Source organism: Bombina bombina, chromosome 6 (assembly GCF_027579735.1).
Source record: "Bombina bombina isolate aBomBom1 chromosome 6, aBomBom1.pri, whole genome shotgun sequence".
NCBI classification, from domain to species: domain Eukaryota; kingdom Metazoa; phylum Chordata; class Amphibia; order Anura; family Bombinatoridae; genus Bombina; species Bombina bombina.
This window is the reverse complement of record NC_069504.1, coordinates 14,731,583-14,756,690: the sequence shown is the minus strand read 5'-3', so window position 1 is coordinate 14,756,690 and position 25,108 is coordinate 14,731,583. Positions and strand designations below refer to the sequence as shown.

Here is a 25,108-nt window from a genome sequence, read left to right as displayed (position 1 = left end):
GCGATTTGCGGTCGGAAGATTAGGGGTTAATTATTTTAAGTAGCTTGCGGCGACGTTGTGGGGGGCAAGTTAGGGGTTAATAAATATAATATAGGGGTCGGCGGTGTTAGGGGCAGCAGATTAGGGGTACATAAGTATAACGTAGGTGGCGGTCGGCAGATTAGGGGTTAAAAATTTTAATCGAGTGGCGGCGATGTGGGTGGACCTCGGTTTAGGGGTACATAGGTAGTTTATGGGTGTTAGTGTACTTTAGGGTACAGTAGTTAAGAGCTTTATAAACCGGCGTTAGCCAGAAAGCTCTTAACTCCTGCTTTTTTTCTGCGGCTGGAATCTTGTCGTTAGAGCTCTAATGCTCACTGCAGAAACGACTCTAAATACCGGCGTTAGGAAGATCCCATTGAAAAGATAGGATACGCAAATGGCGTAGGGGGATCTGCGGTATGGAAAAGTCGCGGCTGAAAAGTGAGCGTTAGACCCTTACCTACATGACTCTAAATACCGGCGGTAGCCTAAAACCAGCGTTAGGAGCCTCTAACGCTGGTTTTCACGGCTACCGCCGAACTCCAAATCTAGGTCTTAGTGTTTTAAGAGTGTGTTGGTGTAACGTGATAGAGATGAGGTTTGTATTAATTGTTTTTGTTGCAGACATTAGTTTATTGGCACTGTACTTGAAGTGTGCCTGTGTATTTTGCTGCTATTGCTGCCTACCTTACATGGATAATCTGTTTTTACAAGAAAGGAGTAAAGTTATTTACTTCATTTAATCCATTCGGTTGAACTGAATTCAAAAGAAAGATCCATTTGCTCTCCGCTCTGAGTAGGACATTCTCTACATTGCCACCTCTTATGCCCAAATGTATTTTCTGAATCCCAAAGCATTTCAGATCAGACTGTTTGGAATTATGTCTTTTCAGGAAATGACGAGCAACAGATGTCACATTTTTTCCTTCTTGCAGATCTTTAGTTGCATTTTTTATATTCCTCAGATGTTCTTGGAGTCTTTGTCTTATTTTTCTTGTTGTCATACCAACATATAACAGATTACATTTGCATTGTAAAACGTATATGACTCCTTCCGTGTGGCAATTAATGTAGGATTCAATTTTATGGATTTTTTCAAAACGATCAGTAATTTCTTGTTTATTGACCATGAAGCTGCATGTACTACATGTTCCGCATTTAAATGATCCTTTCTTGAAGGCTCCCAGGGTTCTTGGTCCCTGTAAGTGACTGATCTTTGAGATTGCGAGTTCTTCTGAAGCCCGTTTGAACTTTTTCTCCCACAATTTTAGAGATTACAGGATCAGAGGTTAGAATATGCCAATTATTTTGCATAATATTTAGAATTTAAGAGCTTTTAGGGTTGTAGGTGGAGATGAATCTCACTTGTTCCTGTTTCGATTTGATTTTCGTTTTCAAAAGTTCCTGTCTCATGGTATTTTTGGCTCTGAATTCTGCTTTTTTTATTGTTCTTTTACTATAACCTCTTGAGATTAATCTCTCAGTTAATTCTTTTGCTCTTATTTTATAGTTCTCTTCTGTGGAACAATTGCGTCTCATCCTGAGAAATTCTCCTGTGGGGAGCGCTTTTACTGTGTTTGGAGCATGAGCACTTGTACTAAAAAGTAAACTGTTAGTAGCAGTTTTCTTGTGATGGACATCTGTTTCCAATGAGCCTGTTGTTGTTTTTATGATTTATAGATCTAGAAAGTCGATGCTTTCTTGGCTTGCTTCATAGGTCAATTTGATGTTTAAAGTATTGGTATTCAGTTTGGCCATGAATTGGTCCAATTCTGTACGAGTGCCTTCCCATAGGAAGAGAACATCGTCTGTATCTCATCCATAAAGGTATTTTGTTTAAATCCTCAGTATTGACATCTGAGAACACATGTTTTTGCTCCCACCAGCCAAGAAAAAGATTGGCATAGGTGGGGGCACAGGCGGTACCCATTGCCGTGCCTCTGGTTTGAAGGTAAAAACCATTATCAAAAGTAAAGAAATTGTGTGTCAAAATGAATTTTAACAATTGTAGAACAAAACTGTCATGAGCTGGGTCTTCCTCAGATCCCATAGAGAGAAACCACTGTACAGCTTCTATACCAAGATCATGATTTATACAGGTATAAAGTGATTCAACATCAGCCGTAACTAACCATGTAGATGGTAAAAGGTGTACATTTTCTAGCTGAACCAAGACATCAGTGGTGTCTTGTACATATGATGCTAATTGACGAAAATAATTCCTGAGTCTGAAGTCAATGTATCTACTCGCTTTTTCCGTAAGACTGTTAATGCCAGACACAATTGGCCGTCCTGGGGGTTGTTGTTGGTTTTTGTGAATTTTTGGAATTAAGTAGAAAGTTGCTACTGTTGGTTCCTTCACTTTGAGATATTGGTATTCTTTGTTTGTGAGTAGATTATCAAATTTAGCCATTTCTATGATATTCATATATTCATGGAGGAATATTTTATTTGGATTGAAGCTTAACTTTTTATAGCAAGATGTGTCCCTAAGTTGTTTGTCTGTTTCTTTTTTGTACATGTTAATGGGCCACAAAACTAAATTTCCCCCCTTATCTGAATTCCGGATGATAACATCATCCCAGTTTCTCATGTCATTTAATGCCATTTGTTCCTGAGTTGTTAAGTTTCTTTCAGTTAGTTTTTCTGATAACTGCAGTATTTCATTACAAACTATCCTAAATCCTATACAGCAAATCTTATTCCCTGGTGCTGCCAACCTATCCTAAATCATCTACAGCAAATCTTACATTCCCTGGTGCTGCCAACCTATCCTAAATCATCTACAGCAAATCTTACATTCCCTGGTGCTGCCAACCTATCCTAAATCATCTACAGCAAATCTTACATTCCCTTGTTCTGCCAACCTATCCTAAATCATCTACAGCAAATCTTATTCCCTTGTGCTGCCAACCTATCCTAAATCATCTACAGCAAATCTTACATTCCCTGGTGCTGCCAACCTATCCTAAATCCTATACAGCAAATCTTACATTCCCTGGTGCTGCCAACCTATCCTAAATCATCTACAGCAAATCTTATTCCCTGGTGCTGCCAACCTATCCTAAATCATCTACAGCAAATCTTACATTCCCTGGTGCTGCCAACCTATCCTAAATCCTATACAGCAAATCTTACATTCCCTGGTGCTGCCAACCTATCCTAAATCATCTACAGCAAATCTTACATTCCCTGGTGCTGCCAACCTATCCTAAATCATCTACAGCAAATCTTACATTCCCTGGTGCTGCCAACCTATCCTAAATCATCTACAGCAAATCTTACTTCCCTGGTGCTGCCAACCTATCCTAAATCATCAACAGCAAATCTTACATTCCCTGGTGCTGCCAACCTATCCTAAATCATCTACAGCAAATCTTACATTTCCTGGTGCTGCCAACCTATCCTAAATCATGTACAGCAAATCTTACATTCCCTGGTGCTGCCAACCTATCCTAAATCATCTACAGCAAATCTTACATTCCTTGGTGCTGCCAACCTATCCTAAATCATGTACAGCAAATCTTACATTGCCTGGTGCTGCCAACCTATCCTAAATCATCTACAGCAAATCTTACATTCCCTGGTGCTGCCAACCTATCCTAAATCATCTACAGCAAATCTTACATTGCCTGGTGCTGCCAACCTATCCTAAATCATGTACAGCAAATCTTACATTCCCTGGTGCTGCCAACCTATCCTAAATCATCTACAGCAAATCTTACTTCCCTGGTGCTGCCAACCTATCCTAAATCATCAACAGCAAATCTTACATTCCCTGGTGCTGCCAACCTATCCTAAATCATCTACAGCAAATCTTACATTGCCTGGTGCTGCCAACCTATTCTAAATCATCTACAGCAAATCTTACTTCCCTGGTGCTGCCAACCTATCCTAAATCCTATACAGCAAATCTTACATTCCCTGGTGCTGCCAACCTATCCTAAATCATCTACAGCAAATCTTATTCCCTGGTGCTGCCAACCTATCCTAAATCATCTACAGCAAATCTTACATTCCCTGGTGCTGCCAACCTATCCTAAATCCTATACAGCAAATCTTACATTCCCTGGTGCTGCCAACCTATCCTAAATCATCTACAGCAAATCTTACATTCCCTGGTGCTGCCAACCTATCCTAAATCATCTACAGCAAATCTTACATTCCCTGGTGCTGCCAACCTATCCTAAATCATCTACAGCAAATCTTACTTCCCTGGTGCTGCCAACCTATCCTAAATCATCAACAGCAAATCTTACATTCCCTGGTGCTGCCAACCTATCCTAAATCATCTACAGCAAATCTTACATTTCCTGGTGCTGCCAACCTATCCTAAATCATGTACAGCAAATCTTACATTCCCTGGTGCTGCCAACCTATCCTAAATCATCTACAGCAAATCTTACATTCCCTGGTGCTGCCAACCTATCCTAAATCATGTACAGCAAATCTTACATTGCCTGGTGCTGCCAACCTATCCTAAATCATGTACAGCAAATCTTACATTCCCTGGTGCTGCCAACCTATCCTAAATCATCTACAGCAAATCTTACATTGCCTGGTGCTGCCAACCTATCCTAAATCATGTACAGCAAATCTTACATTCCCTGGTGCTGCCAACCTATCCTAAATCATCTACAGCAAATCTTACTTCCCTGGTGCTGCCAACCTATCCTAAATCATCTACAGCAAATCTTACATTCCCTGGTGCTGCCAACCTATCCTAAATCATCTACAGCAAATCTTACATTGCCTGGTGCTGCCAACCTATCCTAAATCATGTACAGAAAATCTTACTTCCCTGGTGCTGCCAACCTATCCTAAATCATCTACAGCAAACCTTACTTCCCTGGTGCTGCCAACCTATCCTAAATCATCTACAGCAAATCTTACATTCCCTGGTGCTGCCAACCTATTCTAAATCATCTACAGCAAATCTTACATTCCCTGGTGCTGCCAACCTATCCTAAATCATCTACAGCAAATCTTACATTCCCTGGTGCTGCCAACCTATTCTAAATCATCTACAGCAAATCTTACATTCCCTCGTGCTGCCAACCTATCCTAAATCATCTACAGCAAATCTTACTTCCCTGGTGCTGCCAACCTATCCTAAATCATCTACAGCAAATCTTACATTCCCTGGTGCTGCCAACCTATCCTAAATCATCTACAGCAAATCTTACATTCCCTGGTGCTGCCAACCTATTCTAAATCATCTACAGCAAATCTTACATTCCCTGGTGCTGCCAACCTATCCTAAATCATCTACAGCAAATCTTACATTCCCTGGTGCTGCCAACCTATCCTAAATCATCTACAGCAAATCTTACTTCCCTGGTGCTGCCAACCTATCCTAAATCATCTACAGCAAATCTTACATTCCCTGGTGCTGCCAACCTATTCTAAATAATCTACAGCAAATCTTACATTCCCTGGTGCTGCCAACCTATTCTAAATCATCTACAGCAAATCTTACATTCCCTCATGCTGCCAACCTATCCTAAATCATCTACAGCAAACCTTACTTCCCTGGTGCTGCCAACCTATCCTAAATCATCTACAGCAAACCTTACATTCCCTGGTGCTGCCAACCTAAGTTCAAGCATACTGGCTCTATGAATGATCACTGTGTATATAGACAATGGCGAAATATATGTACTAAACAAACAAAATTGGCTAAGGCCCAATATTTCTGTGAAAATCTGAACAATAACATATCTAACCCTAGAAAGTTTTGGAAACTCATAAATAACTTACAAAATCCACCAATCCACTCCGAACCCTCCACTGTCAATGTGGATAACCAAAACCTGCAACTCCCCTTAGAAGTAGCAAATGCCTTTAACAATTATTTTGTCGGATGCTCCACCACCATGATTGACAAACTAATAAATGGCACGCATCCTGAAGCTACAAATGTGGATCAGGCCCCACTAAAACAGCAAAGACCCAATATAGAGAAGTTCAATTTTAGACCTGTACCCTTCAATGTCATTAAGAAACACCTCAATAATCTAAAAATGAAAAACCAGTCAGGACCTGATCAAATCCCAGCAATGCTGTTGAAGCTCAGTGCGCCGGCAATTGCTAAGCCTGTCACAACCCTAATTAACGAATCCTTGGTGTCTGGATACATACCCAAACTCTGGAAAACTGCAAGAGTAGTGCCTATTCATACAAGTGGGGAGTTAACCTTGGTTTCTAACTATCGCCCTATATCATTGCTCCCAGTATTGTAAAAAATCTTAGAAAAATGCGTCCATACGCAATTATGCGAGTATTATCAACTTTCTAACTATCTGACCCCTGATCAATCAGGTTTTAGACCGAATCACTCCACTACAACTGCCCTCCTAAAAGTTTGCAATGACATCCAAACTGGCATGGAACAAGGAGACCTAACGGGAGCTATTTTCCTTGATTTTGCCAAGGCTTTTGACACAGTGGACCATGACATACTACTTCTCAAACTAAAAAACTCTGGTATTGCTGATCGTCCGTTAACCTGGTTTAAATCATATGTATCGGATCGATCACAATATGTCTCTGTTTCTAACAGTGACTCCCTCTCCCAGTCACGTGTGGTGTTCCCCAAGGTTCCATTCTCGGCCCCTACTATTCACATTATTTATAAATGATTTGCCTAATGTCTGCAAATCCTCAACTGTACACATGTACGCAGACGACACAGTAATCTATGCAAACAAATCTGATCTGCCGCAGCTTGAAGCAGTGCTCCAAGACCAGTTCACAGAGGTAGAAAAGGGGATCTCGAAAAACAAACTCTTCCTAAACACTGACAAAACTGTCACAATGATCTTTGGAACGGGACCTAAATTACAAAAATTACAAAAACAGAATTTATGCTTACCTGATAAATTACTTTCTCCAACGGTGTGTCCAGTCCACGGCGTCATCCATAACTTGTGGGAATATTCTCTTCCCCAACAGGAAATGGCAAAGAGCACAGCAAAAGCTGTCCATATAGTCCCTCCTAGGCTCCGCCCACCCCAGTCATTCGACCGACGGACAGGAGAAAAACAGGAGAAACCATAGGGTGCCGTGGTGACTGTAGTTAAAGAAAGAAATTCATCAAACCTGATTAAAAAAACCAGGGCGGGCCGTGGACCGGACACACCGTTGGAGAAAGTAATTTATCAGGTAAGCATAAATTCTGTTTTCTCCAACATTGGTGTGTCCGGTCCACGGCGTCATCCATAACTTGTGGGAACCAATACCAAAGCTTTAGGACACGGATGAAGGGAGGGAGCCAATCAGGTTACCTAAATGGAAGGCACCACGGCTTGCAAAACCTTTCTCCCAAAAAAAGACCAAGTCGCTGCCTTACATATCTGATCAACAGAAGCCTCGTTCTTGAAGGCCCATGTGGAAGCCACAGCCCTAGTAGAGTGAGCTGTGATGTGTTCGGGAGGCTGCCGTCCGGCAGTCTCATAAGCCAATCGGATGATGCTTTTCAGCCAAAAGGAAAGAGAGGTAGCAGTAGCTTTCTGACCTCTCCTCTTGCCAGAATAAACGACAAACAGAGAAGACGTTTGTCTGAAATCCTTTGTTGCTTCTAAATAGAACTTTAAAGCACGAACTACATCTAAATTGTGTAACAAACGTTCCTTCTTTGAAACTGGATTCGGACACAAAGAAGGCACAACTATTTCCTGGTTAATATTCTTGTTGGAAACAACCTTTGGAAGGAAACCAGGTTTAGTACGCAAAACAACCTTATCTGAATGGAACACCAGATAGGGCGGATTACACTGCAGAGCAGATAACTCAGAAACTCTTCTAGCAGAAGAAATAGCAACCAAAAACAGAACTTTCCAAGATAACATCCTGATATCTATGGAATGTAGAGGTTCAAACGGAACCCCTTGAAGAACTGAAAGAACTAAATTCAGACTCCAGGGAGGAGTCAAAGGTCTGTAAACAGGCTTGATCCTGACCAAAGCCTGAACAAAAGCTTGAACATCTGGCACAGCTGCCAGTCGTTTGTGTAACAAGACAGATAAAGCAGAAATCTGTCCCTTTAGAGAACTCGCTGATAATCCCTTATCCAAACCTTCTTGAAGAAAAGAAAGGATCCTAGGAACTTTGATCTTACTCCATGAGAATCCCTTGGATTCACACCAACAGATATATCTTTTCCATATTTTATGGTAAATTTTTCTAGTTACAGGTTTTCTGGCTTGTACCAGAGTATCTATCACAGAATCCGAAAACCCACGCTTAGATAAAATCAAGCGTTCAATTTCCAAGCCGTCAGCTGGAGGGAAACTAGATTTGGATGTTCGAATGGACCCTGTACTAGAAGATCCTGTCTCAAAGGTAGCTTCCATGGTGGAGCCGATGACATATTCACCAGGTCTGCATACCAAGTCCTGCGTGGCCACGCAGGAGCTATCAAGATCACTGAGGCCCTCTCCTGTTTGATCCTGGCTACCAGCTTAGGAATGAGAGGAAACGGTGGAAACACATAAGCTAGGTTGAAGGCCCAAGGCGCTCCTAATGCATCCACTAGAGTCGCCTTGGGATCCCTGGATCTGGACCCGTAGCAAGGAACCTTGAAGTTCTGACGAGACGCCATCAGATCCATGTCTGGAATGCCCCATAATTGAGTCAACTGGGCAAATATCTCCGGGTGGAGTTCCCACTCCCCCGGATGGAATGTCTGACGACTCAGATAATCCGCCTCCCAGTTTTCCACTCCTGGGATGTGGATCGCAGATAGGTGGCAGGAGTGATCCTCCGCCCATTTTATGATTTTGGTCACTTCTTTCATCGCCAGGGAACTCCTTGTTCCCCCCTGATGGTTGATGTAAGCAACAGTCGTCATGTTGTCTGATTGGAATCTTATGAATCTGGCCTTTGCTAGTTGAGGCCAAGCCCTGAGAGTATTGAATATCGCTCTCAGTTCCAGAATGTTTATCGGGAGAAGAGACTCTTCCCGAGACCATAGACCCTGAGCTTTCAGGGAGTCCCAGACCGCGCCCCAGCCCACTAGACTGGCGTCGGTCGTGACGATGACCCACTCTGGTCTGCGGAAGCTCATTCCCTGGGACAGGTGATCCTGGGTTAGCCACCATCGGAGTGAGTCTCTGGTCTTCTGATCTACTTGAATCACTGGAGACAAGTCTGTATAGTCCCCATTCCACTGTTTCAGCATGCACAGTTGTAATGGTCTTAGATGAATTTGCGCAAAAGGAACTATGTCCATTGCTGCAACCATCAACCCTACTACTTCCATGCACTGAGCTATGGAAGGTCGTGGAACAGAGTGAAGAACTTGACAAGCGTTTAGAAGTTTTGACTTTCTGACATCTGTCAGGAAAATCTTCATTTCTAAAGAATCTATTATTGTCCCCAAGAAAGGAACTCTTGTCGACGGAGACAGGGAACTCTTTTCTATGTTCACCTTCCACCCGTGAGATCTGAGAAAGGCCAGAACGATGTCTGTGTGAGCCTTTGCCTTTGAAAGAGACGACGCTTGTATCAGAATGTCGTCCAAGTAAGGTGCCACTGCAATGCCCCTTGGTCTTAGAACCGCTAGAAGGGACCCGAGTACCTTTGTGAAAATCCTTGGAGCAGTGGCTAGCCCGAATGGGAGAGCCACAAACTGGTAATGTTTGTCCAGAAAGGCGAACCTTAGGAACTGATGATGAGCTTTGTGGATAGGAATATGTAGATACGCATCCTTTAGATCCACGGTAGTCATAAATTGACCCTCCTGGATTGAAGGTAAAATCGTTCGAATAGTTTCCATTTTGAACGATGGCACTCTGAGAAATTTGTTTAGAATCTTTAAATCCAGAATTGGTCTGAAAGTTCCCTCTTTTTTTGGGAACTACAAACAGATTTGAGTAAAACCCCATTCCTTGTTCCACAGTTGGAACTGGGTGTATCACTCCCATTTTTAACAGGTCTTCTACACAATGTAAGAATGCCTGTCTCTTTATTTGGTTTGAAGATAAGTGAGACATGTGGAACCTTCCCCTTGGGGGTAGTTCCTTGAATTCCAGAAGATAACCCTGAGAAACTATTTCTAGTGCCCAGGGATCCTGAACATCTCTTGCCCAAGCCTGAGCGAAGAGAGAGTCTGCCCCCTACAAGATCCGGTCCCGGATCGGGGGCTACTCCTTCATGCTGTTTTGGTAGCAGCAGCAGGCTTCTTGGCCTGCTTACCCTTGTTCCAGCCTTGCATCGGTTTCCAAGCTAGTTTGGTTTGCGAAGCATTACCCTCTTGTCTAGAGGCTGCAGAGTTGGAGGCCGGTCCGTTCCTGAAATTGCGAAAGGAACGAAAATTAGACTTATTCTTGGCCTTGAAAGGCCTATCTTGTGGGAGGGCGTGGCCCTTACCCCCAGTGATGTCTGAGATAATCTCTTTCAATTCTGGCCCAAAAAGGGTTTTACCCTTGAAAGGGATATTAAGCAACTTTGTCTTGGAAGATACATCCGCTGACCAAGACTTTAGCCAGAGCGCTCTGCGCGCCACAATTGCAAACCCTGAATTTTTCGCCGCTAATCTAGCTAACTGCAAAGCGGCATCTAAAATAAAGGAATTAGCTAACTTAAGTGCGTGAATTCTGTCCATAACCTCCTCATACGGAGTCTCTCTACTGAGCGACTTTTCTAGTTCCTCGAACCAGAACCACGCTGCTGTAGTGACAGGAATAATGCACGAAATAGGTTGCAGGAGGTAACCTTGCTGTACAAAAATCTTTTTAAGCAAACCCTCCAATTTTTTATCCATAGGATCTTTGAAAGCACAATTATCCTCGATAGGAATAGTAGTGCGCTTAGCTAGTGTAGAAACTGCCCCCTCGACCTTAGGGACTGTCTGCCATAAGTCCTTTCTGGGGTCGACCATAGGAAATAATTTCTTAAATATAGGAGGGGGGACAAAAGGTATGCCGGGCTTCTCCCACTCCTTATTCACTATGTCCGCCACCCGCTTGGGTATAGGAAAAGCGTCAGGGTGCACCGGAACCTCTAGGAACTTGTCCATCTTGCACAATTTTTCTGGAATGACCAGGTTGTCACAATCATCCAGAGTAGATAGCACCTCCTTAAGCAGTGCGCGGAGATGCTCTAATTTAAATTTAAATGTCACAACATCAGGTTCTGCCTGTTGAGAAATTCTACCTGAATCAGAAATTTCCCCATCTGACAAAACCTCCCTCATGGCCACTTCAGATTGGTGTGAGGGTATGACAGAGCAATTATCATCAGCGCCCTCCTGCTCTACAGTGTTTAAAACAGAGCAATCGCGCATGGATGACGCCGTGGACCGGACACACCAATGTTGGAGAAATTCTCATCTTCGCATCAAAACAAAATCAAATGGCACGCTGACCACAGTCCACTTTTTTAAATACTTGGGTATGTTGTTAGACCCCAATCTATCTTTTGGCCTCCACATAGAAAAACTTGCCTCTAAACTTTATCCAAAACTAGGTGCCCTGTACAGAAACAAATCTTGCCTCAGCCCTACAGTAAAGGAAAAGATTGTACAGCAAATGCTGATGCCAATCTTGGATTATGGGGACATAGTATATGCACCTGCTCCGCAAACTCACCTAAATAAACTAAATACGTTGTATAACTCATTCTGCCGTTTTGTGCTACAATGTAACTACAGGACCCACCATTGTGACATGCTAAAAGAACTAAACTGGCTGTCGCTGGAATCCAGAGGCACCCTCCATCTTTCCTGCCTTGTCTTTAAGAGCCTTTCTGGGAAGCTCCCACCCTACCTGAGCAGAATGCTCTCCCCTGCTATTCCCACCTCCTATAACCTCCGATCCAATAACAGCACATTATTTAGCTTGCCTCAATACAAAAAGAAAGCAGCTCGATCCTCCTTTTCCTACAGAGCGCCACAATTATGGAACGACCTCCCGCACACTTTCAAACCTTCCCCAAGCCTAAAATCCTTTAAGAGATCCCTCTATACATATCTCAAAACAGAATGCACCTGTCATGGTTGATTGTATATTTCCTACCTGTTCTATGTTAAATGTTTGCATATATTGTGTATTATTATTGTTTTTGTATTTTATTGTACCCTATTGTATCAATGCAATGTTTTGTGGTCCCAGGACATACTTGAAAACGAGAGAAATCTCAATGTATCCTTCCTGGTAAAATATTTTTATAAATAAAAAAATAAATAAACCTATCCTAAATCATCTACAGCAAATCTTACATTCCCTGGCGCTGCCAACCTATCCTAAATCAACCACCACAAATCTTATTTCCCCTTGTGCTGCCAACCTATCCTAAATCGTCTACAGCAAATCTTACATTCCCTCGTGCTGCCAACCTATCCTATATAAATATATATGCACACATATATATATATATATATACAGTACATATATACACACACATATATATATATATATATATATATATATATATATATATATATATATACTCCTCCTAATAAATGCACTCACAGGAGTTTTTGAAGTGAACAAAGCTTTTTTTTTATTGGATATTTTTGCACCCAGGCAGATGACCTCAGGAGGGCAACACTGTAATTTGGATTGTGCTATATATATATACTGTATATACACATATACACATATACACGCACACATCATAATGAGACACTTGTGTATATATAAAGAGAAAAGATACAGAGATCTTTATTTATAGATAGTTATAAGGTGTCTTGTGTACACACAGAGATAAGATAAGGAGAATGTGCGGATATATACAGAGATCTTTATTTATAGATAGTTATACGGTGTCTTCTGTACACACAGAGATAAGATAAGGAGAATGTGTGGATATATACAGAGATCTTTATTTATAGATAGTTATAAGGTGTCTTGTGTACACACAGAGATAAGATAAGGAGAATGTGCGGATATATACAGAGATCTTTATTTATAGATAGTTATACGGTGTCTTCTGTACACACAGAGATAAGATAAGGAGAATGTGCGGATATATACAGAGATCTTTCTTTATAGAAAGTTATAAGGTGTCTTGTGTACACACAGAGATAAGATAAGGAGAATGTGTGGATATATACAGAGATCTTTATTTATAGATAGTTATAAGGTGTCTTGTGTACACACAGAGATAAGATAAGGAGAATGTGCGGATATATACAGAGATCTTTATTTATAGATAGTTATACAGTGTCTTCTGTACACACAGAGATAAGATAAGGAGAATGTGCGGATATATACAGAGATCTTTATTTATAGATAGTTATAAGGTGTCTTGTGTACACACAGATAAGATAAGGAGAATGTGCGGATATATACAGAGATCTTTATTTATAGATAGTTATAAGGTGTCTTCTGTACACACAGAGATAAGATAAGGAGAATGTGCGGATATATACATAGATCTTTATTTATAGATAGTTATAAGGTGTCTTGTGTACACACAGAGATAAGATAAGGAGAATGTGTGGATATATACAGAGATCTTTATTTATAGATAGTTATAAGGTGTCTTGTGTACACACAGAGATAAGATAAGGAGAATGTGCGGATATATACAGAGATCTTTATTTATAGATAGTTATAAGGTGTCTTGTGTACACACAGAGATAAGATAAGGAGAATGTGCGGATATATACAGAGATCTTTATTTATAGATAGTTATAAGGTGTCTTGTGTACACACAGAGATAAGATAAGGAGAATGTGCGGATATATACAGAGATCTTTATTTATAGATAGTTATACGGTGTCTTCTGTACACACAGAGATAAGATAAGGAGAATGTGCGGATATATACAGAGATCTTTATTTATAGATAGTTATAAGGTGTCTTGTGTACACACAGAGATAAGATAAGGAGAATGTGTGGATATATACAGAGATCTTTATTTATAGATAGTTATAAGGTGTCTTGTGTACACACAGAGATAAGATAAGGAGAATGTGCGGATATATACAGAGATCTTTATTTATAAATAGTTATACGGTGTCTTGTGTACACACAGAGATAAGATAAGGAGAATGTGCGGATATATACAGAGATCTTTATTTATAAATAGTTATACGGTGTCTTGTGTACACACAGAGATAAGATAAGGAGAATGTGCGGATATATACAGAGATAATGAGTCTTTTGTGTAGAAAAAAAAGGCCTGCTGCTCCTGGGCATGTTCTTGAGAACAATGAACTGAGGTTTCAATAATCAAAAACAGCATTTTCAAATATCAAAGCAATGCACTGTACATTGCAATTCTCAGTGTAGCCCCCAGTTTGCTAAGAATGAAGTTTTTACTTTGTCAGCTCTGGGCACGAGCAAATCTGACTGTTATCTAGTCACAAAGGTGGGTGGGGAAATGAAAGATACTGTTTGGGAATATCTCTAAGGCTGTTTCCCCATACGTGACGTGGGCTCGAAAAGAGCCGGCCGCTGCGTCATTGTGGGTTGGGCATAGCCACCATGTATATTAAAGAAGGGACCTTCTGGAAGAGAAGTTACTGACCATAATAGGTTGCATAAAGGTAGAGATGGTGGCAATAACTGCAATAGAGTAGTGTGTATCTGTGTAGTATGGGCATCTACTGCTAATAAGAAAACGATAGGGGGTGGAGGTGAGCGCCAAAGTAGGCTGAGGAAGGGAAAGGGGGACAACTGTTGCCCACAATGTGGGTCCTCCTACTAGTAGTTATGGAGTGAATGAACAAAATATATATGCTAAAATGGGTATATAAGTTAAAAATGTATATCAATATTTATTCCACACAATCGGTTAAAAATGTCGGTGATCTTCTAAAACATACAGTCAAAAAAATATTACACATTCATAAATAATCATGGATCCATGTTACAATAACGAAATGTAGAAAATGACATAAAATCTGAAAAGATAATAAAAATAAAAGTAAAAGTAAAAATGACCTGGTGCACCTAAAAACGTCTGACAATGAATGACCTGATAGGCCAAGTGTCTTAGTATGGGTGGTACTCTATGGTACAATCCGGATATTGATGAGTGTTCTTATGATTGTATTTATCCAAACAGATAATGGTGTGACAAAAAAGGAAAGTGTCTATATTTTATATCCAATTCAGAGTCAAGTCTTGATAAAGGCCAGGAGGATATGGCCGAAACGCGTCGACTGATTTGAGTAAGCATAATACTGATACATCCACTGAACAGTTTATATATATTATAGTATTGTTTGTTTTCTTTGCAGGTTTTTGCACAGTTTTATTTTGTTTTATTGTATCCAACTGGGAGACAACTTCACTGCACAGAATCCACTATATCATTTTGGATACTTATTGATTAACTTTTAAGACTAATTTCTTTTTGCTTCACCAATTTGAGGATTTCCACATTTTTTTGCGAAGTTACTTATATTTTCTTCACATTTTTTCTAATTTTTTCCACCTTTTTTTGATATCCAGTGATCACATTGTTTTCACACTTTCAAGTTTGTATTTTTCTAATCACAGGATACACACTATTTTGGAATTTTTCTGAATTGGATATAAAATATAGACACTTTCCTTTTTTGTCACACCATTATCTGTTTGGATAAATACAATCATAAGAACACTCATCAATATCCGGATTGTACCATAGAGTACCACCCATACTAAGACACTTGGCCTATCAGGTCATTCATTGTCAGACGTTTTTAGGTGCACCAGGTCATTTTTACTTTTACTTTTATTTTTATTTTTATTATCTTTTCAGATTTTATGTCATTTTCTACATTTCGTTATTGTAACATGGATCCATGATTATTTATGAATGTGTAATATTTTTTTGACTGTATGTTTTAGAAGATCACCGACATTTTTAACCGATTGTGTGGAATAAATATTGATATACATTTTTAACTTATATACCCATTTTAGCATATATATTTTGTACATTCACTCCATAACTACTAGTAGGAGGACCCACATTGTGGGCAACAGTTGTCCCCCTTTCCCTTCCTCAGCCTACTTTGGCGCTCACCTCCACCCCCTATCGTTTTCTGTTTACATCGGGTACACTAGGGTATCCGTTGAGGAGAGCTAGAGGTATTCCCAATCCCCTCCCCCCATCTGTCTTCTGCGCAGGATTTACATTCACTCTCTCATCTACTGCTAATAGCCTAACATGTCCCTCTGATGGACGATTGGTTATACACCTACACATCCTCATAACACGATTATGGTTGCATTATGGGGAGCGGGGGTAGGACACGACCAATGTGTATTCCGTAGATATGATCTCACTTATGCAGGAAAGTAACTTAGTGACATCCTGTGACACCTCAGTGTAACCTAGTGACATCCTGTGACACTTGTGTGACAAACACCTCAGTGTAACCTAGTGACATTTTGTGACACCTCGGTGTAACCTAGTGACATCCTGTGACAGCCATGTGACAAATGCCTCAGTGTAACCTAGTGACATCCTGTGACACCCGTGTAACAAACACCTTAGTGTAACTTAGTGACATTCTGTGACACCTCAGTGTAACCTAGTGACACCCTGTCACACCTCAGTGTAACCTAGTGAAATCCTGTGACACCTCAGTGTTACCTAGTGACATCCTGTAACATCCCAGTGTAACCTAGTGACAGCCATGTGACAAACACCTTAGTGTAACTTAGTGACATCCTGTGACACCTCAGTGTAACCTAGTGACATCTTGTGACACCTCAGTGTAACCTAGTGACATCCCGTGACACCCATGTGACAAACACCTCAGTGTAACCTAGTGACATTTTGTGACACCTCAGTGTCAGTGTAACTTAGTGACATCCTGTGACACCTCAGTGTAACCTAGTGACATCCTGTCACACCTCAGTGTAACCTAGTGACATCCTGTCACACCTCAGTGTAACCTAGTGACATCCTGTCACACCTCAGTGTAACCTAGTGAAATCCTGTGACACCTCAGTGTTACCTAGTGACATCCTGTAACATCCCAGTGTAACCTAGTGACAGCCATGTGACAAATGCCTCAGTGTAACCTAGTGACATGTCACACCTCAGTGTAACCTAGTGACATCCTGTGACACCTGTAGTGACATCCTGTGACACCTCAGTGTAACCTAGTAACATCCTGTCACACCTCAGTGGAACATTGTCACATCCTGTGACAAACACCTCAGTGTAACCTAGTGACATCCTGTGATACCTGTGTGACAAATGCCTCAGTGTAACCTAGTGAACTCCTGTGACACCTCAGTGTAACCTAGTAGCATCCTGTGATACCTCAGTGTAGGCTAGTGGCATCATGTGACACCTCAGTGTAGCCTAGTGGCATCCTGTGACAGCTGTGTGACAAATGCCTCAGTGTAACCTAGTGACATCCTGTGATACCTGTGTGACAAATGCCTCAGTGTAACCTAGTGACATCCTGTGACACCTCAGTGTAACCTAGTAGCATCCTGTGATACCTCAGTGTAGGCTAGTGGCATCATGTGACACCTCAGTGTAGCCTAGTGGCATCCTGTGACAGCTGTGTGACAAATGCCTCAGTGTAACCTAGTGATATCCTGTGACACCCGTGTGACAAATGCCTCAGTGTAAACTAGTGGCATCCTGTGACACCTCAATGTAACCTAGTGACATCCTGTGACACATCAGTGTAGCCTAGTGACATCCTGTGACACCTCAGTGTAGGCTAGTGGCATCCTGTGACAACTCAGTGTAGCCTAGTAGCATCCTGTGACAGCCGTGTGACAAATGCCTCAGTGTAACCTAGTGACATCCTGTGACACCTCAGTGTAAGCTAGTGACATCTTGTGACACCTCAGTTTAACCTAGTAAAATCTTGTGACAAACACCTCAGTGTAACCTAGTGACATCATGTGACACCTCAGTGTAACCTAGTGACATCCTGTGTGACAAAACATAAATTATGCTTTGCAGCTGTGGGAAGAGTCCACAGCTGCATTCCTTACTTGTGGGAAATACTGAACCTGGCCACCAGGAGGAGGCAAAGACACCCTAGCCAAAGGCTTAAATACCTCCCCCACTTCATCATAACCCCAGTCATTCTGCCGAGAGAACAAGGAACAGTAGGAGAAATATCAGGGTGAAAAATGGTGCCAGAAGAGTAGATAAAAAATTTTGGTCTGCCCATCGGAGGAAGGAAAGTAAATGATCTGGTAAGCATAATTTATGTTTTACTTCTTAATATGGGAAGAGTCCACAGCTGCATTCCTTACTTGTGGGAAAATTATACCCAAGCTCCAGAGTACACAGAATGCTAACGGGAGGGAAAAAGAGAGGCAGCCCATATATGAGGGCACCACAGCCTGAAAAACCTTCCTCCCGAAGGCTGCTTCAGCAGAAGCAAAAAACCATCAAACTTGTAAAAACCTGGAGAGAGTATGTAAGGAGGACCAGGTAACCGCCTTACAAATCTGATCCATAGAGTCCTCATTTTTGAAGGACAAAGAGGAAACTACAACTTTCGAAGAATGAGCCATAGTCCTCAAAGGAGGCTCATGTCCCGCTGTCTAAACGGATGACACTCCTCAGCAAAAAAGATAAGGAAATCGAAGAGGCCCTCTCACCCCTTCGCTTCCCAGAATAGATAACAAACCGAGAAGAAGTTTGTCGAAATTCCTTCGTGTCCTGAAGAAAAAACGTCATGGCACAAACCACATCCAGACCATGTAGTAAACGTTCCTTTGAGGAAAGAAGGATTAGGACATAAGGAAGGAACCACAATCTCTGGATTGATGTTGCGATTTGACACAACCTTAGGAAAAAATCTAACTTAGTTCATAGAACAGTCTTAGAATCAAAATAGTGGAAACAGCACACCAAATTTCCTCTTTCAGTGGGGCACGGAGCAACAGACTTGCCAAGTCTCACCAAAGTCCATAAATTTCAAGAAACTCCAGCCACCAATTTCTTTAAAAGACCTTTATTCTTTTGTCTTGGGTCCCATTGATAATACAACGTTTCAAGCCAGCATTAGGCTCTTAGTCATGTACCATGACTAAGAGCCTAATGCTGGCTTGAAACGTTGTATTATCAATGGGACCCAAGACAAAAGAATAAAGGTCTTTTAAAGAAATTGGTGGCTGGAGTTTCTTGAAATTCATAGAACAGTCTTATCAGCATGGAACGCCAGATAAGGAGGGACGCATTGCAAGGCAGGAATCTCAGATACCCTGCGCGCAGAGGCAATAGCCAGTAGAAAAGGAACCTTCCAAGACAACAAATGAATGTCTACTTCATGCATAGGCTCCTTCGAAGCCTGTTGCAAAACCGTAAGAACAAGATTTAAACTCCAAGGAGGAGTAATAGATCTAAACACAGGTCTGATCCTAGCAGAGCCTTAACAAAAGACTGTACATCCGTAAGCTCAGCGAACCTCTTGTGAAGTAAAACCGACAGGGCTGAAATCTGTCCCTTCAGGGGACTTACAGAAAAACCCTCCTCCAGTTCATCCTGGAAAAACAGAATAAGTAGGTCCTCCACACCTTATGAAAGATGCGACGAGCAACCTGCTTACGAGTTTGAATGAGAGCATAAATAACTCTCAACAAAAACCCTCTCTTGGCTAGGACTAAGCGTGCAAAACTCCACGCAGTCAGCCTCAGAGAATCTAGATATTGATAAGCAAAGAGACCTCGGTCAGCAGATCCCTGTGACAAGGTAACTTCCACAGAGGAGATGGTGAAATACCCAATAGATCCGCGAACCATATCCTCGCGGCCAAGGCGGAGCGATCAGTATCAAAGACGCCTGCTCTAGCTTGTTTCGAGCCACTATACGAGGAAATAGTGGTAACGTCCGGAAAAGATAAGAGATTGAACCTCCAAGGTACCGCTAATGCATCTGTTAGCTCCGCATAAGGATCCCTGTACCTCGACCCATATCTGGGTAGCTTGGTAGTGAGACAGGACGTCATAAAATATACTTTTGCAAATCTCCGCAAATACTTCAGGATGGAGAGACCATTCCCCTGGATGAAAGGATTGTCTGCTGAGAAAAAAACGCTTCCCAGTTGTCTACACCCAGGATGTGGATCGCTGACAGCGAACATATGTGGGTCTCCACCGACTCCAGAATCTGAGATACTTCCCTCATAGCTAGGGAGCTTCTCGTTCCCCCCTGATGGATGATGTAAGCCACCAAGGTTATAAAGCCTGATTGGAATCTGATAAACTGGGACGAACCCAGCAGAGGCCAAGCCTTCAAAGCATTGTATATTGCCGTTCCAAAATTAGATCAAAATGGAGCTTTCCTCCTGAGTCCTTAGGTCCTGTGCCATCCTGGCACCCCAAACAGCTCCCCATACTGACAGACTCGCGACCGTAGTCACAATCCCCCAGGATGGTCTAAGACGGACACCCCTCGGGACAAGTGACCCGGACAAAACCACCAAGAGAGCGATTCTCTCGATCGGTTGTCCAGAGAAATCTGCTGAGACAGATTTGAATGTTTGCCGTTCCACTGCCTCAGCATGTGCAGTTGCAACGGTCTGAGGTGAAAACCTGGCAAAGGGAATGATGTCCATGCTGGACACCATGAGACCAATCGCCTCCATACATCGAGCCACAAATTGCCTTAAAGAGGTCTGGAAGGCAAGACGTGTTGAAGCTTGCTTGCAACGTCTCTGGTCTGTTAGAAATATTCTCCATAGAGTTCATAGACTCTAAGAGAACTCTCTCTAGATTTATCTTCCATCCATGGGATCAAAGAAGACATAGGAGAGATTCCGAATGGTCTACTCTTCGCAAAAATAATTGGAGTCATAGCTAGACCAAACGGAAGTGCAATAAACTGGAAGTGCTGGTCAAGGAATGCCAACCTTAGGAACTGGAAGTGGTCCTTGTGGATTGGTACGTGAAAGGATCATCCTTCAAATCTATCGTGGTCATGAACTGCCCATCTCGAATGAGGGGATAAATGGACCTTATTGTCGCCATCTTGAACAAGGGGACATTTAAAAACTTGTTTAAGCACTTTAGGTCCAGAATCGGATGGAAAGTTCCCTCCTTCCTTGGGACCACGAAAAGGTTTAATAGTATTCCAAACCTCTCTCTACGATAGGCACCGGGACAATAACTCCTAAGAGGACAGATCCCGTAAGCACCCCAGAAAGGCTTCCCCCTTTTCTGGTCTGCGAAGACAATTTTGAGAGGAGGAATCTGCCCTTTAGTGGCTGAGACTTGAAACCTATCTTGTAACCCTGAGCTATGACCTCCAGGACCTATGGATCCTGCCCCCTACACGATCCAGAAGAGGACCAGGGACCGCCCATTCATGCCGACTTAGTCTCGGCGGGCTTCTTGCTCTGCTTGGATTTATTCCAGGACTGAGCCGGCTTCCAAGCGCTTTTGGTTTGCTCTGGCTTAGCGGAGGACTGCTAACGATGGGCTTTATCAGAACGAAAGAAAGGAAAATTATAATTTTGTTCTTTAGACTAGTTCTTATTCTCTTGCGGTAGGAAGGCACCCTTGTCCCCTGTGACCGTGGAGATAATGGAGTCCAGGCCTGGACCAAACAAATCCTTCCCTTAAAGGAGAGGGAAAGAAGTCTAGACTTAGAAGTCATATCCGCAGACCATGACTTCAGCCAGAGCCCCATGGGCCTGAACAGAAAAATCTGAAACCGTAGCATTCAGGCGAATAATCTGCTTATTAGCATCACAGATAAAAGAATTAGCAACCCTCAAGGCCTTAATTCCTTCCTGAATAACGTTGAGGGGACCCTCCCCCTCAATCAAATCCCATAAGGAGTCACACCAGTAGGTAGCTGCTCCAGCAACCGCGGCAACAGCCATCGCCGGTTGAAACAATATCCCGCATGTTGAAACATCTTATTTTACAGAGTTTCCATCTTTTATCCTAGCAAGGGTGAAGATAGCGCCATCCCTTTTAAGGACAGAACCCCATAAACTCCACTGAGAGTCCAGGACCAGGAATAATTTCTTAAGGGGAGAAGAGAGGGAAAAGGATTCTAATCATGTCCCATTGATTCTTAATAATGTTCGCCATCTAACAGGAACAGCGAAGGGATAAGGTACTACCCTGTCCTGAAACTCTATCCAATTTAGGAATCAAAAGTTAATCAGACAATTTGGCCTCGGGAACCTCTAAATTTGCCAAAACTTCCTTTAGAAGAAAACGCAATTCCTAAACTAAAGTCTGATTCCTCTGCAGCCGGAGGATTAGAGGCAGCAGATTCCGACCCAGAATATTCATACTCTGAAGTTTCAGAAAAAAACTTCATCCTTGGATAACCTATCAGTTAATTCCAATAAATTATCTGATGTACTCTGGGAAGGAGTGCAATATGTAACCTTTCGATTGCGCTTAGCAGGGCGAGGAAAAGCATGAAAGGCCACAGACACCGCCGTTTGAACTGCGCAGTAACGTCTGGTGGAAAAAAGGCCCCCTCCAGATGGAGGATTAGCAATGCTACGGGAAACTGCATGTGGAGAGAGAGAAGAATGTAGGGTACGCACCTCAATGGACGACAACTCCTCAGATGTGGATGGCTCAGTGGTATCAAACATGTTTGATATTATCACATTATCAAGGCAGATGGAACATAATTGAGAGGGTGGATCTAAGGACTCCTCACAATGTAAACAGGAATAACTCTTAGGAATAGAGGGAGTACCCTCTAAAGTAACAGAATCCTCCATCGCTAGAGCAATAACTGGAGAACTATAGAAAATAAAAAACAATCTTATTTTATGAAAAATAAACGGAACCTTTATACCCCAATGGCTGGGGCACTTACCACCTCCTATGACCCAGACATTACAGAGACTTATGACTCCTCTCTGATAGCCCGGTCAGGAAAGAGGGAATGAAAGCTCACATGGTGCACAATGCAGGACCGTCCCTGCTATGAGAAAAAGCGCACCAAGCATGTAAGCTGCACAGCTCTCAAAGTGAAAGTGAAACCTGTATATTCCATAACAGTCTATGACATAAAAGCAGCCTAAAATCAAACATGTAAGATTATTCCCCACTGTTCAATAATCCCGCTAAAGAGATATTAACCCTTGATTCCATAAAGATAAAGAAGCCACACTGCGACCCTGTCTTCTATCATTAACATAGTTGCCAACATTTGAATTTTTTTTCAAGGGACACTTTCCAGCTATCAATTACCTGCATGAAAATTTTTACCACACCCCCTGCCCTAAAGTTCCCCCCACTTTGCCAAACCCACATAATTAGCATAATTTAGCCCCGCCTATTTATTACAGTGCAGAATATATATATATATATTAAAATATGAAACTAAAAGGTATAGAACAAATGAGGGAATATGCACTATAGCCAGTAGGAGACCTGCGCCAGGTTTCTATATTTTTAGTGCTACTTAGTAGATCACTATTATAGTTGTTGCTGATCAAAAGATTAATTTCTCTATTAACAGAAAGTAGTTTAGATTTTGACCATTAGCTTTACACCTGATTTATTCTTTTGCAAAAGGAATTTTTAAGTTCTAAGATTTCAATAGATCAGTATATATCTTATTTTACTTTAAAATTCCAACGGTGCCTTGCACAGATAAAAGAAAATATCTACTGTTGCTTATTTAAGCTTAAAAAATAACCCATAACAACCTAAAAGTATTAATACAGTGCAAACTTAGTTTAAACTGGACATGCTTTAAGTAGAAGGTAGACAGCGCTGTAGAAAGATTCACACTATATCACATTTATAATGACATTGAAATAAAGGATTTGGCTGATTAAACTGTGAACCAATAAAGGATTTGGCTGATTAAACTGTGAACCAATAAAGGATTTGGCTGATTAAACTGTGAACCAATAAAGGATTTGGCTGATTAAACTGTGAACCAATAAAGGATTTGGCTGAATAAACTGTGAACCAATAAAGGATTTGGCTGATTAAACTGTGAACCAATAAAGGATTTGGCTGAATAAACTGTGAACCTTGTGCAATTTAGATGAATAAAAGGAAACAGGAAGGAAGATCATGAAACTTGAATACAAAACTACTTTACTAACCTAAGCAGATCTGCTTTCCCAGAGCTAACTACTGAAATGTCACACAGTTTGCAGCACAGTGACAAAGGGAGTGGGCAGTAATAGTGCAATACTGATAAACCACCAAAGCTCAGCCCTACATCACTGTTCTCTAAACTAACTGAGTTCAACCATAACAGTTATTCACTCACTTCACTACAGCTGCTAAATACCCTGCACAAACAGATTCTACCAGCAATTTCACATTAGGTTTCCATAGTAATTAATTCATTCTCTATAAGGCTTAGATCATCTGTGTGATGCCTGTGTTAGAGCTGAATCAGAAACAGGAAAGTTATCACCTTAACCCCTACGGCAAACACCTCTGTAAACAAGCAGGCTGCAGCTACCATTCACTTTCCTGCTATGCTTCTTCACATTAGTGACAGTGACACCTGCTGGCGGAACTCGGAATTTCAGCAAAACCGTTTTTTTTAAAATAACATGAGGAAGAGTGCAGGGACAGTCCGGGACATTTAAATGGCAGGGACAGGGTCCCAAATTCCGGGACTGTCCCGGCAAAAACGGGACTGTTGGCAACTATGCATTAACATGAGTGTAAAGTAATGAAACAATCTTACTGGAATCTATGCCGTGGAACAGTGACACAGTCCTTCAAGTTTGACAGATTGTAGCAGCGCTTCTGACATGGACTTGAGAGAAGAAAGCAGGCAGTGAAGCGAAGTTCGACAATGCTGATTGCTTATGGAGCTGTTAATATGAGTCAGGATGGTTTCACAGAAAGACTCTCCCTGCATCTCTGGACTCTTTAATCCATGCTCTCACTGAGAGGCTGACAGGACTACTTAAAACTCCAGTCCCATCTCGAAGAGTACTACCCTCCATAAGAGACTACTCCGTAATCTTCCGACACTTCTCTGCCAACCTGTGACGAAAGGCAAAGAATGACTGGGGTTATGAGGAAGTGGTGGAGGTATTTAAGCCTTTGGCGGTGGTGTCTTTGCCTCCTCCTGGTGGCCAGGTTCAGTATTTCCCTCAAGGAATGCAGCTGTGGACTCTTCCCATATTAAGAAGGAAACACCTCAGTGTAACCTAGTGACATCCTGTGACACCTCAGTTTAACCTAGTGACATCCTGTGACAC

At 41.8% G+C, this 25,108-nt stretch overlaps 1 protein-coding gene across 1 annotated transcript in view; it reads right to left on the bottom strand.

The window, feature by feature from the left end:
- The window catches only part of LOC128662718 (protein DENND6B-like), a 574,365-nt gene that overhangs the window by 16,536 nt on the left and 532,721 nt on the right, over nt 1-25,108 (bottom strand). The gene's annotated exons all lie outside the window — the stretch shown is intronic.